The sequence below is a fragment of the Lissotriton helveticus genome, chromosome 3_1, assembly GCF_964261635.1.
Source record: "Lissotriton helveticus chromosome 3_1, aLisHel1.1, whole genome shotgun sequence".
NCBI lineage: Eukaryota > Metazoa > Chordata > Amphibia > Caudata > Salamandridae > Lissotriton > Lissotriton helveticus.
The window spans coordinates 770,435,907-770,449,226 of NC_136061.1; the positions used below are offsets into that span (position 1 = coordinate 770,435,907).

A 13,320-nucleotide genomic window follows, 5' to 3' on the forward strand; every position below is an offset into this window, starting at 1 on the left:
ATGCCATCACAGAAGGTATCCAGGGACGCACCTAAGAAGAGTAAGATGGAAAACAATGAACAAAGCTGTGGTAGCTATGCTACAAGAACCCTGCGCATCAATACTGCACAGATAAGTTAGGGAACGTCAATCCGAATGGAAACACAATATTTATATGGTGCTTTCTTGGTATACAAACCCTGCCACCTAGGGTATAGTAGCCAGAACACAGGATCCCCAGGTCGGCAATAAGCAGAAAAATACCAAAGAACACAAAGAAGTCCACTGTTAAAGTATACAATCAAATATAATGATCTTCTTATTCTAGATTTGAGGTTCATGTAATAGGTGTTTTTTTCTTTGCACAGACATGAAACATTTTCTGGTAGTGATGTTGTCTTCAGTACAAAAAGGCAGTCGACACATGTTTCATCCAAAGACTTCCTTAAGGACGCAAAATTATATTTATAGTAACTTATACAAACTGTGAAGTCCATGCAGAACTGGAACTTGGGGTGTAAGAAACAGGGGGACACATGTTGTGCCTCCCTGAATGCATTTCCATGGCAGTGGGGGAGTGGGGGCCCTGTCGGTAGCCCTTTGTTTCCCCTCTGACAGCCTTTTCAGGAAATGGCTGACAGAGGGGAAACTCATAAAATGCTTGGCGGACCTCAGCAGTCCCACCTTGGATAATATATTGCACTCTGCACTAATCCACCACCAGGGAATGGCGGTTCCCTGACACAGCCAGTGCAGCGGTGGATGGTCCAAATGGCCACCTCATACTAGGGGGGCCGTTTGCCTGCCAGATTCGAAATCAGGCCCCATGGTTAGTGCTGACACAAGGTCGAAAACTCCTGAAGATTTCCATCGCATGTGTGATTCTACTTAAGACTGTAGAGTCTTTGGCTGTGAATGTTTCAGCTTAACGGATAGAACAGGGGAGAGCCTTTGAACATCTTCCACTGTCATAAAAGTTAAATTTATTAACAGCAAATGGGACAAATCATAATCAGTTGTCCAAAAACAAAATACTTCTGGTTTATCTGCTTCTCTTCAAGCTGTAACCCACTTTTTTGTGTCTTGAGAAGAGCAGAACTTTGGACCAGATGTAAAAAATTATTTTTTGGTCACAAACCCTGTGATTCGTAAAGTAGCAGGGCTTGTGACTGCTGGACCACTGCCTGCTCTATTAGAAGTGTTCCAACAGGAGACATGTTTTTTTAATGCAGCTCTGGTACCTATAAGGAACACTGCAAAAAGGAATGCAAAACAATGTCATACAGTCACCCCAGTACAGAGAACTGGGCCTAAATCCATCGTCTTTTTGCTCACCATGCAAATCAGTCTCGAACCTGCGCCCAATGGGAACAGTCCAGCACGAACTGCCAAGCCAGGTCCTCCCTGGACTGGAAACAAGCATCTTAGGACCGGTTTCGGGCTTTCAGCCCTCAAGAGCCAGTATAGCTTGACTCCAGTCCATCCCGATCTGACTTGGCAGTTCGGGATGGACTGTTCCCATGAGGCACAGTTTTAAGACTGATTTGCATATAGCTGGGTCTGAACTGAAGTGGCGAAGTAAGCTAAAGAATGATGATGGATTCAACCCAGATCTGTGACTGGGGGTGAGTGTCTGAAAAGTTTCAGCGCTCCGTCCATCATCTCCTTGTGTTTGCTTTGTTCGCCCTAAGTTGGCAGGGTATGCCCAGACGTGGGTCCCTTGCTCACTTTGTCACTGGATTCAAGCTAGCCTGCTTGTTACCCAGAAACCGGTCCCAGGTTGCTTGTTTCCAGTTCAGGGAAGACCTGGCTTGGCAGTACTGGCTGAACTATTTCCATGAGGCACAGTTGTAAGACTGATTTGCATGTACCTGGATCAGAACTGAGGTGGTGAAGTGAGCTAATGGATTCAACCCAGATATGTGACTGGGGTGAGTGTCTGAAAAGTTTCAACTCTCCGTCCATCATCTCCTTGTGTTTGCTTTATTGAACACTGTATTCCTGTAAGGGAATGCAAACAAGGTATGGTGGTCTGCTGTTCCTTGCAGTCCACCATCCCTGTGTTTGTAACCACTCACAGGGGTGCAAATAGCAACCTGTCTAATTATTATTCATTAAGCAGGTTGTTCTGCCACCACTGCAACTAGAGATTTTATGACACAACCATTACTACATAGGTAACATCACAAAATCAGAAAGTGGTAGTTAGTCAGTGCACAATTTATTCCTTGGAGGACTAGAAAGAAGAGAGCATATGAAAGACTCATTCTGCAGGAATCAATGATGTGATGGAAAAGGAAGCAGGTTGCAGAAGTTGTTCCAATGTCACTTCATGGCGCTGTTTTTGATATGTTTTTAATGTTATGTCCCTGCCGCTCCTACTCTAAACATTATTGGCATATTGTAAGTTACTTTTTGGAGGGGCGCTAGAGGGCGCACGGCAAGATGGCCGCACTTATGTGAGGCTCTGCCACACTGAGCCAACATCCGTTTAAAATCCGCTACATCCATCGTCTACTGCCTGCTATCAACGAGACGATTTATGTCCCGTTACCCGCTGCATTAATTTGAGCCGTTATTGAGTGGCGGCGTCCTCCCAGAACGACGACTGGTGTCCTGCACCCCCTTCCGTGGCCACTGACGCATGGCGGCCTGCGCTGGTCTGCCTCTGCTGGGAGGGCTCTAGCGGCAGGAGTGGCGGACGGAGCGAGGCATCCGACAGAGCGGAGACCCGGTGGTGTGTGGCGACTGCCGGGCTTTTTGGTGCAGAGGCTGAGGAGGCGTTTGCTGGGGCCTGCGGACATCGGAACCGGAGCTGCGTCTACCGGCTGCGGCGGGCCTGCTGCTCTGCCCGAGCTGGCTGCGGTGAGTGGGGCTGGGGCCTAGCTGAGGCCGGGGCTGCGGAGGCGGCACGCGGCTGCACCTGGGCTGCGGCTGTGCAAGCTGTGGTTGGCGAGGGTGGGGGCGGGTTGCGGCGGTAGGGGTCACAGCGGCCTGGGGGGCTCAGCGCTGCTGTGGAAGCCCGGGGGTGGCAGACCCGACCGGTGTGCAGGCCGCAGATCCCCGACTGCTACTGACAGGGAGTACGGGGCCGAGAGGTACTGCATCGGCAGGCTGGGGCTACCACTTCGCCTGAGAACGATACTGGGTCTGAACATCTCCCTCACTTGGCGCCGCAGGATTGTCCCCTCATTGTTCACCGCAGACCGGTTTTACATCTGAGTCATTAGCGGTGCGGGGGGTGGACGACCGCCAATGCCCTACAATAAGTTGTGTCCGGAGTCGTGCTGCTGCATGGTTTGCCATTGGGCCTACCAACTGGTGTTAGCAGCCTATTTCCACTACTGTGCCATATCGACGGTATCTGGTTGCTCATTCACACAGCTGCCTTAGTTACTAACATCATGGGCAGGCCGGAACGTAATCAACCAAAGCTGACATTTGACTCACGCAAATCAACGACGTCTTCCTCGCAGGCCGCGTCTGATGCTGAGACTGCGGGGGCCTCAGGAGGTTCATCAAATTTGGAGACCACGCTTATAGCCATCGGGAAGACGTTACAGTCGATTGAAGGCACTATGGAGGTGGTGAATCACAGGCTTGACCACATGTCCACGCAACTGGAGAGACAGAATGAGAGAATGGAGGAGGTGGAACAGAGGGTCTCTGCCACAGAGGATGGTCTTACAACAGTTACTGACAAGACTCTTAACATGGAACGCGTCCTTGCGCTTATTCAAGCCAAAAATGAGGATTTGGAGGCGCGTTCCCGGCGCAACAACATCCGCGTCATGAGGCTCCCAGAATCTACGAATGTGGGAAAGATGGAGGTTTTTATGGAACGCCTGTTTGTTGTAATATTTGGGGAGGAGCATCTTTCTCGAATGTTCATAGTGGAACGTGCGCACCGTTCCTTAGCGAAGAGGCCGGTGCCGGGCGCTCCTCCGTGCCCTATTATAGCTCGCAAACTGAACTACCGGGACAGAGATGTTCTTCTGAGACTGGCACGCGAGAAAGGCTCTGTGGTATATCAAGGGAATAAGTTAGAATTTTTTTCCAGATTTTACAGTAGCTGTTCAGGCGGCGAGGAAGGAGTTTAACAATGTGAAGCAATTTCTCAGGAAAGAGGACGTACAGTACGCCATGTTGTACCCTGCTCGGCTGCGAATAGGAGCACCCTCTGACAATAAGATCTTCACCTCACCGAAGGCTGCGATGGACTACGCAAAGAAACTGAAAAAGCGCAGGCGTGACTCGGCTGTGGCACAGGAGGGTGGATGTGAACTGGACGAGGATAGTTGAGTACAGATCTCTCTGTAACGTTTTGGAAGCAACCCTAATGTGCTGCATTGTCATGTGTGGGATTTCAGGTGCCTTCTTATGGTTGGCCTCCATTTTGTCCACTGTGAGGATGACTTGGATTAGTTTGCTCTCTTCTATTGTGCAAATAATGATGGGACCACGGGTGTTGCGCTGCTCAGATTCTGAATGTTACATTGCTATTACACTGTATTGTTGTCAGGGGTGGGCTCTGGTCCTATCAGATACGGGGATAGGGGATTAATTGGGTACCGGGATACAGCTCTCCAATGGTAGACAAAGGGTGCTAGCTCTTGTAGCTTGGTCACCTTCTGTTTTCCTTCTTACAGGAGTTTTTGGCCTCTACGCCCTCTCATATGGGTGTACCCCACAGTTTGACGGTAGTTGGTGCAGGGGGGCTAAGGAGGGAAGGAGATGGCTTTGGCAGGTTGGGGGTGCTGAAGTGGGTGGGGGGACGGGGGGTGGAATGCGGGATTGGGATTTGTTTGTTGACATGCTGTTTGGGTCAAGGGGGGTTGTCTGGGTGCAGCTATCTGATTTGTACTTACAAGCTCGTTTTATGGTCACTGAAGGCGGATGCCCTAATTTTGTGCCATTGGACAATACTCACTGGTGAGCCCCATGGATAGGGGAGGCAGGGTGACTTGGCTCACCTGGAATGTGCGGGGATTAAATAGACCACAAAAGACCAGACAGGTGCTGGCATATCTAAATAGACATGATATGCAGGTAGTCTTTCTCCAAGAGACGCATCTAAGGGGGCAGGCGTCCGAGACGGTGGCTAAACAGTGGGCGGGGACAAGACTAGCAACTGCATACTCTTCATATGCCCGGGGGTCATGGTGCTGATTAAGAGGCACATACCCTTTGTGAGTCTTTATGAGGATATTGATAAAGAGGGTCAATATATTATTCTGCATGGCAAGTTATGTGGTACACTAATAACAATGGTCAACATCTACGGACCGAATATTGATGATCCTGAGTTTTACGTCACATTATGGAACAAGGTGTATGCCCTACCTCCATCTGCAATTATCTGTGGTGTTGATTTGAATGTGACGCTGGATCGTGAATTGGATAGAAAGGATGACAGACTGTGCCCGACTAAAAGAGCGATAGGTGCGGTGTGGGTATGCATGAGCTTGGAATAGTGGATGTATGGCGCCTTGGACATCCTGGCGTGAAGGAGGGTACCTGTTACACGTCTGCACATGATACCTGGTCACGTCTAGATTATTGGCTGGTGACGAAAGATGTGAGTGGTTGGGTGATGAAGGTGAAACATCTGCCTCGCACGCTGTCCGATCATGCACCTGTGCTTATGGAAGTATGGTTACCATCACATGCGCCGGCGCCATTTTCGTGGCGACTGCAGCCTGGGGCTTTAACGGATCAAGTGATGCGTGAGGGCTTGCGTGAAGTAATTGAAGACTACTTTCCCCGGAATGTTGGCTCTGTAGACGACATGTGCGTGGTATGGGAGGCATTTAAAGTTACGGTGCATGGGGCATGTATTAGCCTGCAAGCTGGTGTGCTTAAATCATTGAGGGACTCAATGGACAGATTAGAACGAGATCTGCTGGGCCTGGAACGGCAATACGAACAGCAACCGACGGACTCTCTTTTGGCTGATATTCATCTGAAAGTCTCCGAATATAATGAGCTTGCGGAACAAGAGGTGAAATATCTGTCCAAACGCACTAGGGCACGGTATTACGAGGAGGGCGGTCGCCCGGGACGTGGCCTGGCAGATAGAATCAAGGACCCATGGCTAAACATTGCGGAGTGCAAGAAATTAGGGATGGGAATAGCTTGGTAACGGATGCGGATGGTATCTTACAATGTTTTGCACAATACTACACGCAAATGTATGATCATAGGGAGACGGCTGGTGAAGACGACATAGCGCAATATTTGGAAGATGTAGCTTTGGTCTGCCTGTCGAAGGAGCAACAGGAGTTCTTAATGCATCACATCACAGAGGGAGAACTCAGGGACGCGATTGCGGCTTTGCCGAACGGTAAGGCAGCGGGCACTGATGTCCTGCTGTCCGAATTTTATAAAGAATATATAGACTTACTCTTGCCTCAACTGGCGGCAGTATTTGCTGACACTCTAGATCAGGGACAACTTCCGGCAACGATGCACGAGGCCCTACTTGTGACCCTTCCGAAGCCAGGCAAGCCACTAGATCAATGTGAGTCCTATAGACCGCTGTCACTGATGAATACCGATGTAAAAATACTTGCCAAGGTGTTAGCGACTCGCCTGCGTCTGTTGTTACCCGTTATGGTATTGCCGGACCAATCTGGCTTTGTGCCTATGCGCTCCACTCTGGAAGCGAATCATGCACTAACAGATGGCTCCCTGACCCTTGGCTGGTATGCCCTACTGCATTTACTGCGCCCTTGAACCTTCTAATAATTCAGGTCCCTGGCTGCCGAAAGACTCAACCCACGCGATCGCTCCACGACGCCTTTCGTGACTCTGCATAAAATTCAGGTCCCTGGTTACCGATCTTCCAATTGCCGCGATCCCTTTGAGACGCTGACTTTGATTCTACATACCATTCAGGTCCCTGGCTGCCGAAATTTGAAAAACACCCTGATTGCTCTGTGACGCCCATTACTAACAGACATATGATTCAGTCCCTGGGCAGTTACACGAACTTGGCCGATCCAGGCCGAGACCCTCCCGCTTTCAGCACCTGTAACGAGACAACCCCGTCCTGAAGATGGTCCGCATTGGTTAAGGACCGAAACGTCGTCGACCTCACAGCGCAAATTCTAGGCGCACTCTGTTGTGACTCCAATTGAAATTACAAATTGTATCATAAAAAGTCACTAATTTTATGTCACGTTTTGAGCTACTCACTGTAAATATTTCACTTTGCTCACCTTGCGCCGTTCGCCACTGTTCACTCTTTCACTTGAGTTGCTACACCTCACTTGTACATACTGTGCACCAAGTTTTTTCCGGTTGTCAATTATCTGATTGTGTGCTGTACATAACTATGTCTACTTGAAATTTGCCTTCTTCGCTTGAATATCAAAACTACAAAAAACATTTTTTTTTTAAATCATTTGAACAAGTGTCTCCTTTTTCTGATCCATGTAATGCCTGGTGCATACAATATAAATTGTCCTTACATTTATACCTTTTGGGATATTGTTTTATCTTTATATGCGCTCCACAACACACAATTTGAGAGCTTTGTTTGCGGTTCTGCATCTACTCAAGCCGGAACTTGCTGCAGTGGCGGTCCTGCTGGACGCTGCCAAAGCGTTTGATTCCATTGCGTGGGGATATATGATAGCGGTGCTACATCGGATGGGAGTGCCTTATGTGTTCACCTCTTGGGTCACCTTACTTTACACTAATCCGTTTGCCCGGGTGCGAGTTAATGGTGGTGTGTCGGCGCCTTTTTCTATTCAGAGAGGTACGAGGCAGGGCTGCCCACTCTCGCCCTTGCTGTTTGCCATCGTTTCAGAACCCCTAGCATGTATACTACGGCAACGACACGCAGCCACGGCGTTGTGTTTCCATCTCCGGCCACTCGCGGTTTCCATGTATGCGGATGACATGGTTTTGTATGTGCGGGAGCAGGAAAGGTATTTGGAGGGGGTGATTTGGGAGTACATCCGGTTCGAACGCTTTTCGGGATTATCTATTAATTGGGACAAGTCCGTACTGTTGCCGTTGACAGAAGTTACAACGCCCTTTCGGTTGGAGTTCCCCTTGGCATGGGCCACGGATCCGGTTCGGTACTTGGGGATCTGGGTGCACAGAGATTCCCAGGAAGTAATTCGAGCCAATTATGTGGTGGCCATTTCAAAGCTGGAGGACCAGGTGGCTCACTGGACGCGCCTACCTCTATCGTTTGCTGACCGGGTTGCCCTGATCAAGATGGTGGTATTACCTAAATTCTTGTATTTCTTTGTTAACGGTCCCATCGCCCTGACGTCCCACTTTTTTGTTACACTTCAATCATTGTTAGTCACTCTAGCTTGGGGGGGAAAGAAACCGCGGGTGCGGTGGGACACTCTGACCAAGCCTTATGAGCTGGGCGGATTTGCTGTGCCAGATATGCGTTTGTACTATTTATGTGCCCAGGCACACTTTGCTTCCTACTGGGTTTCAGCTCCGCCTTATACTCATGTGGCGATCGAGGCAGCAGCGGTATATCTGTTGCCCTTGAAGGCGATGATAATGAACCCACATACTGTCTATGAGAAGGGCGAAGCTTGGAGGGAACATGAGAGGCGTGCAGATCGACTGCCACTTTATGCCCCTGCAGTGCCTTTACTGCACCATGCCGAAATCTCTGTGTCGAGAGAGGACGGAGCTCTTCAGATATTACAAGGTGCCGAGTTGCAGACTATGGGAGATATCTTTCCGACTGGCGAATTTCTTCCATTACAAAGCTTGTTGAACCATGGGAGTAACAGAACCATGGCTACCTTTACTTATGTCCAGCTCTGTGCTGCGGTGCGTGATTTGTATCCAACTTTTCCCGAAGCACCACCTGTGCTGGGCGCGTTGCAATTGATGTATACTGCGGATACTCGTGTGAAGTTGGTTTCGCGGCTGTATCGTGCCTCGCAGGTGGATGAGGGGGGTATGACTGTGGCTGCAAAAGCTCGATGGGATGCCTGTTTAGTGGAGCCGCTGACAGACGAAGAATGGACTGAATCCTGTGCTATGATTGGCAGTTTCGCCGCTAACAGTAATTTTAGGCTTATACATTACAAGTTCTTACAGCAGTGGTACTACACACCTGCGCAGCTTGCTAAATATGGGTTGCACGACTCTGCTGTCTGTTTGCGTTGTGGGATGGATGATGCTCACTTTATGCACTTGGCCTGGGCGTGTGGCCGGGTCCTTGAGTTTTGGAAGGATGTGGCTACGGCGTTGTCTGATAAGACAATGGTGACAGTTGCTTGTGACCCGCGCATATGTTTGCTTGGCATTGTGTCCGGCATGCCGGCGGGAATGAGACGCTTGGTGGTTTTGGCATTACAGTTTGCCAAGCGCAGAGTGGCGGTTTGCTTGAGCCTTATCCCGGATCCCTCCCTGCCATATCCGAACCGACCTGTCTAGGAGCCCAGCGCTTTGTGGCACCGGAAAAGACGAGAGAACTTGAACTCTGGCCTGAGGTAGGGGTCCCTTATTCTGTTTCCCAAATTGCTCCTGCACCCAAGATTGTTACCATATCCATACAGCGGGAATAGTACATCATCATTGCAACCACGTTTTGCAAAACGCTTCTTATTTCTGCTCCTGGACTTATTTGTATTTTCCTGTTGCTTATTTGTCCTAACTGTAATTGCAGCTGTTAACAAGTTTCTTATCCGACTCTATGGAGGGGGGTCCATCTCTGCCAAGTCCATTTTCTGCTAACCGTTTTAGATTAGGACTCAGACTCTATGGTGGGTTGTTGTTTTAAGTTGGTTTCCTTTCAGGGCGACAGATGCTTCATCTTCAGAAGTGTAGGGTGGGGTGTGTTGGGGGGCGTGGCAGGGTGGGAAGACCGTTGTCTCCCAATTGTTTGTTGTTTTTAGCTACTGCTCTTTGTTTCTCTTGGTAGCTATCTATGCACGTATGCAACCGCCGACGACATGATACTTACCAGACCGCACAACTTTCACCCAAAGACACCGGCCGCGGGATGCTGCCTCCCCTGGGACCCGGGTCCGCTTGCGCCATTTCTTCCAGACACTTTCCGCCCAGATGACGTCCACCTTAAATAGACCCCTCCACGTCCTGTCGTGGAACATCAACGGCCTTCTAGACCGCATGAAACATAATGCTGTTCTTCTTAGCACCCAGCTAAGCATGGGCGTAAAATCCGTTCCGCTCGCGGATTTTGCGGATTTTCGGCAAATTCGCAATCCGCGAACTCTCGCGAACTTGCCGAAAATTCGTCAAATCCGTGCGAAGCGGATTTTTTGCTTGGTCGCACTTGCCAACTAGAATACTATACAATTTTGCGGGAGTAAACACTTGCAAACACGTAGATGCGGCGGGCAGCGACAATCTCGCAATTGCGAGATTGCAAAATTTGCAATTTCGCACAAGAAATCCACCAGCAGGCAGCATAAACCTTGAAAATTATGATTTTTATCAGAATAACTCCTCAGGTTGACATTTGCCTGCACTTTTTCTTTGCAAGGAGTCCATTTTGGGGGGGGGGGGGTGGGAGGAAGGAGGTGCCCCACAGTCTCCAATTTCCTGTTCCTCCCAGTGCTTTCTTCATGTGCTGGTCACTTTGATTTGGATCTTGACCTGGAAGGGTTACTTTTTGTGGATGCTGCTGGATATTTGGATTTTTGCAAAACTGAAAGCACTCAGCAGGTGCAAAAGATCAATCTTATCATTAGTAACCTTTCCCTGTAGTGCTTCCTGAGGGGCCCCTTCAGAGTTCATTTGCCTACTTGCAACTATTTTATGACCCTGCTCTGACCCTCACAGCAGGCTCATAGAATAGCTACAAGTATACAACAAAGGTCCTGTTAAAAAAATTACACTGCAACAGAAAGCAATTACAGACAAAACCGAAAGCACTCAGCAGGTGCAAAAGTTCAATCTTATCATTAGTAACCATTCCCTGTAGTGCTTCCTGAGGGGCCCCTTCAGAGTTCAGTTGCCTACTTGCAACTATTCTATGACCCTGCTCTGATCCTCACAGCAGGCTCAGAGAATAGCTACAAGTAGGCCACAAAGGTCCTGTGAAAAAAAATTGCACTGCAACAGAAAGCAAATTACAGATAAGGAAGCAGGTGCCAGCCAGACTGGAAGTTTAAATTCAGTGACACATTAATCAACCCCAAATTAATTCATGTCAGTTGAAGCAGGGCAGGTGTGCTTGCTTTTTTTCACCCCCATAATCTACAGTGATAAACCAACCAGAGGGTGGTAGTGATGTACCAGAGGGTGGCATGGGTGTACCAGAGGGTGGCAGTGGTGAAACTGATGGTGCTGTGAACCTGTGATGATGAACCAGACGTAGAAACAACATAGTCGCGGCCGTTGCGAGCCGACAAGTAAGTTCGCAATTGCGAACTGGTACCCAACCCTCGCGAACTGGCAGAAACCCTTGCGAACACAAAAAAAAAAAAAAAAACGCAAATTCGCGAGAGTTCGCGGATTTTGCAGATTGCGAATCCGTAAATACGCAAGTTCGCGGATTGCCAATTCGCAAAATCCGCCCATGCTTACACCCAGCGACATGGGCCTGATATCTTGTTTATACAAGAAACACACCCTCTGGGTACACACTGCAACTTCCTTGCCCGATATGGGTTTGACAGGTCTGGCAATCCGGTTTTGCACAGGATTCCCGGGGGGTTGCCATACAGCTTCGGAGGGTGCTTCCCTTTACCCTGGCACAGGCCGAGATGGACACACAAGGCTGCTATGGTGGCCCTGATGGGTAAGATCGAAAGGCACCCTTTTAATCTCCTGTGTGTATACATCCCCCCGCTACCACGGCCTCTGCCCTTTGCCATCTTACACTTGTAATCTCCTCCTTCCCATAGGGTCTGACGGTCATCAGAGGTGATTTCAATGCCACTCTGCAACCCACCCGCGACACGACAGGTACTCCTTCGGTGTCCCGTCTTGCCTCTGCCTATCTGACTCGTCCTCTGCCCTGGGTCTCTGGGATGCATGGAGGGTGTGAAATCCCCGCCGGGAACAATATACTCACACTTCGGCGGCCCACCATACCCACTCTCATATCGACCTGCTCCTGCTGCCAGCCCCAGACTGTCAAAACTCGAATGGGCCTTGAACATTACGCCCCTGGTTACCAAGGCCAAAGCGGACCTCAGGAAATGGCAACCTTTCCCTCTTAACCCCCTTGGCAGAAGTGCCCTTTTTAAAATGACGGCCCTCCCCTGTTTTTTATATATCTTACAAAATATTACCCTTCACCTCCCCGGGAGCTGGTTTTGTGAAATTGACAGTACCCTCACCCGGTTTCTATGGGGGACGGTAGACCGCGACTGTCCCTGGCACGCTGCCGCATACCTCCCTACGATGAGGGCATGGGGTTAATCAATGTTCACCTCTACTACCTGGCCACGAGACTCATTGTAATCCACGACTGGTTCGCAGGAGGCTGGTCCGACCCGGCGTACCGGGTGGAACTCTGATCATTGGAGTTCCCACAGCTCCAGGCCTACCTATATGGGACCCCTTCACCCTGTCACCCGGACGGTGCTCATGGCCTGGCGCAAGGCCTTACGTCACACGAAATGGGAGGAAAACTCACTAGGTAGACGTCCTTGTGGAGTGGTGTTTGGCTGAAAGAGATCTCGGGTCATATTTGCAACAGGCAGCGATAATTATCGCTGACCTTGCATACCGCATTATTTTCTATCGCTGGAATATTTCGGCAGGCTAGCGTTGTATTAACAAATTTTAGTGCCATGGCGATAAATATTCCAGCAATAGCGCCCTTTTCCATGGAACATCACTGGTTTTTCAGCGATGTTCCATGTAAAACGGCGATATGCTAGATAATATGACCCTGTGGTCGTATTACATCAATTCACCTCCCATGTTAAGTATGCCTTGGTCAGGAATTTAACAGATGTTAAATTCCTGCGTTAAGGCATACTTAGCGCGATTAAAATAATCGCAACCCCGCGTTGTAAATATCGCGACGCTGCCTCCGCGATATTTACCCATGTTGTTTCCACAGGCACGCCTACTTTGCATCTCATTAGTGATGCGAAGTTAGGTGTGCTGGAAACGGGAGCAAAATCAGCAAAATGCGCAATAGCGTGTCTTTGCTGATGAATTATCGCCGCTTTTCGACCCAATACGGCCGCAAAAGCGGCAATAATTTTATATCACCGCCTTGCTAATATGCTCCTTTGTCTCTCCGTCTGGGTTGGGGACCTCATCAGATCTTTTGCAGATTTACGGCAGCGCTATTCCCTCCATTCCTCCCAGTTTTATAAATGCCTTCAGCTAAGGAATGCACTCCGAGTACATATTCCGTCTCCCACC

The 13,320-nt window shown here is 49.4% G+C and overlaps 1 long non-coding RNA gene across 1 annotated transcript in view; it reads right to left on the reverse strand.

Annotated features, from left to right (window-relative positions):
• The window catches only part of LOC144824743 (uncharacterized), a 68,483-nt gene that overhangs the window by 1,055 nt on the left and 54,108 nt on the right, over positions 1-13,320 (reverse strand). The gene's annotated exons all lie outside the window — the stretch shown is intronic.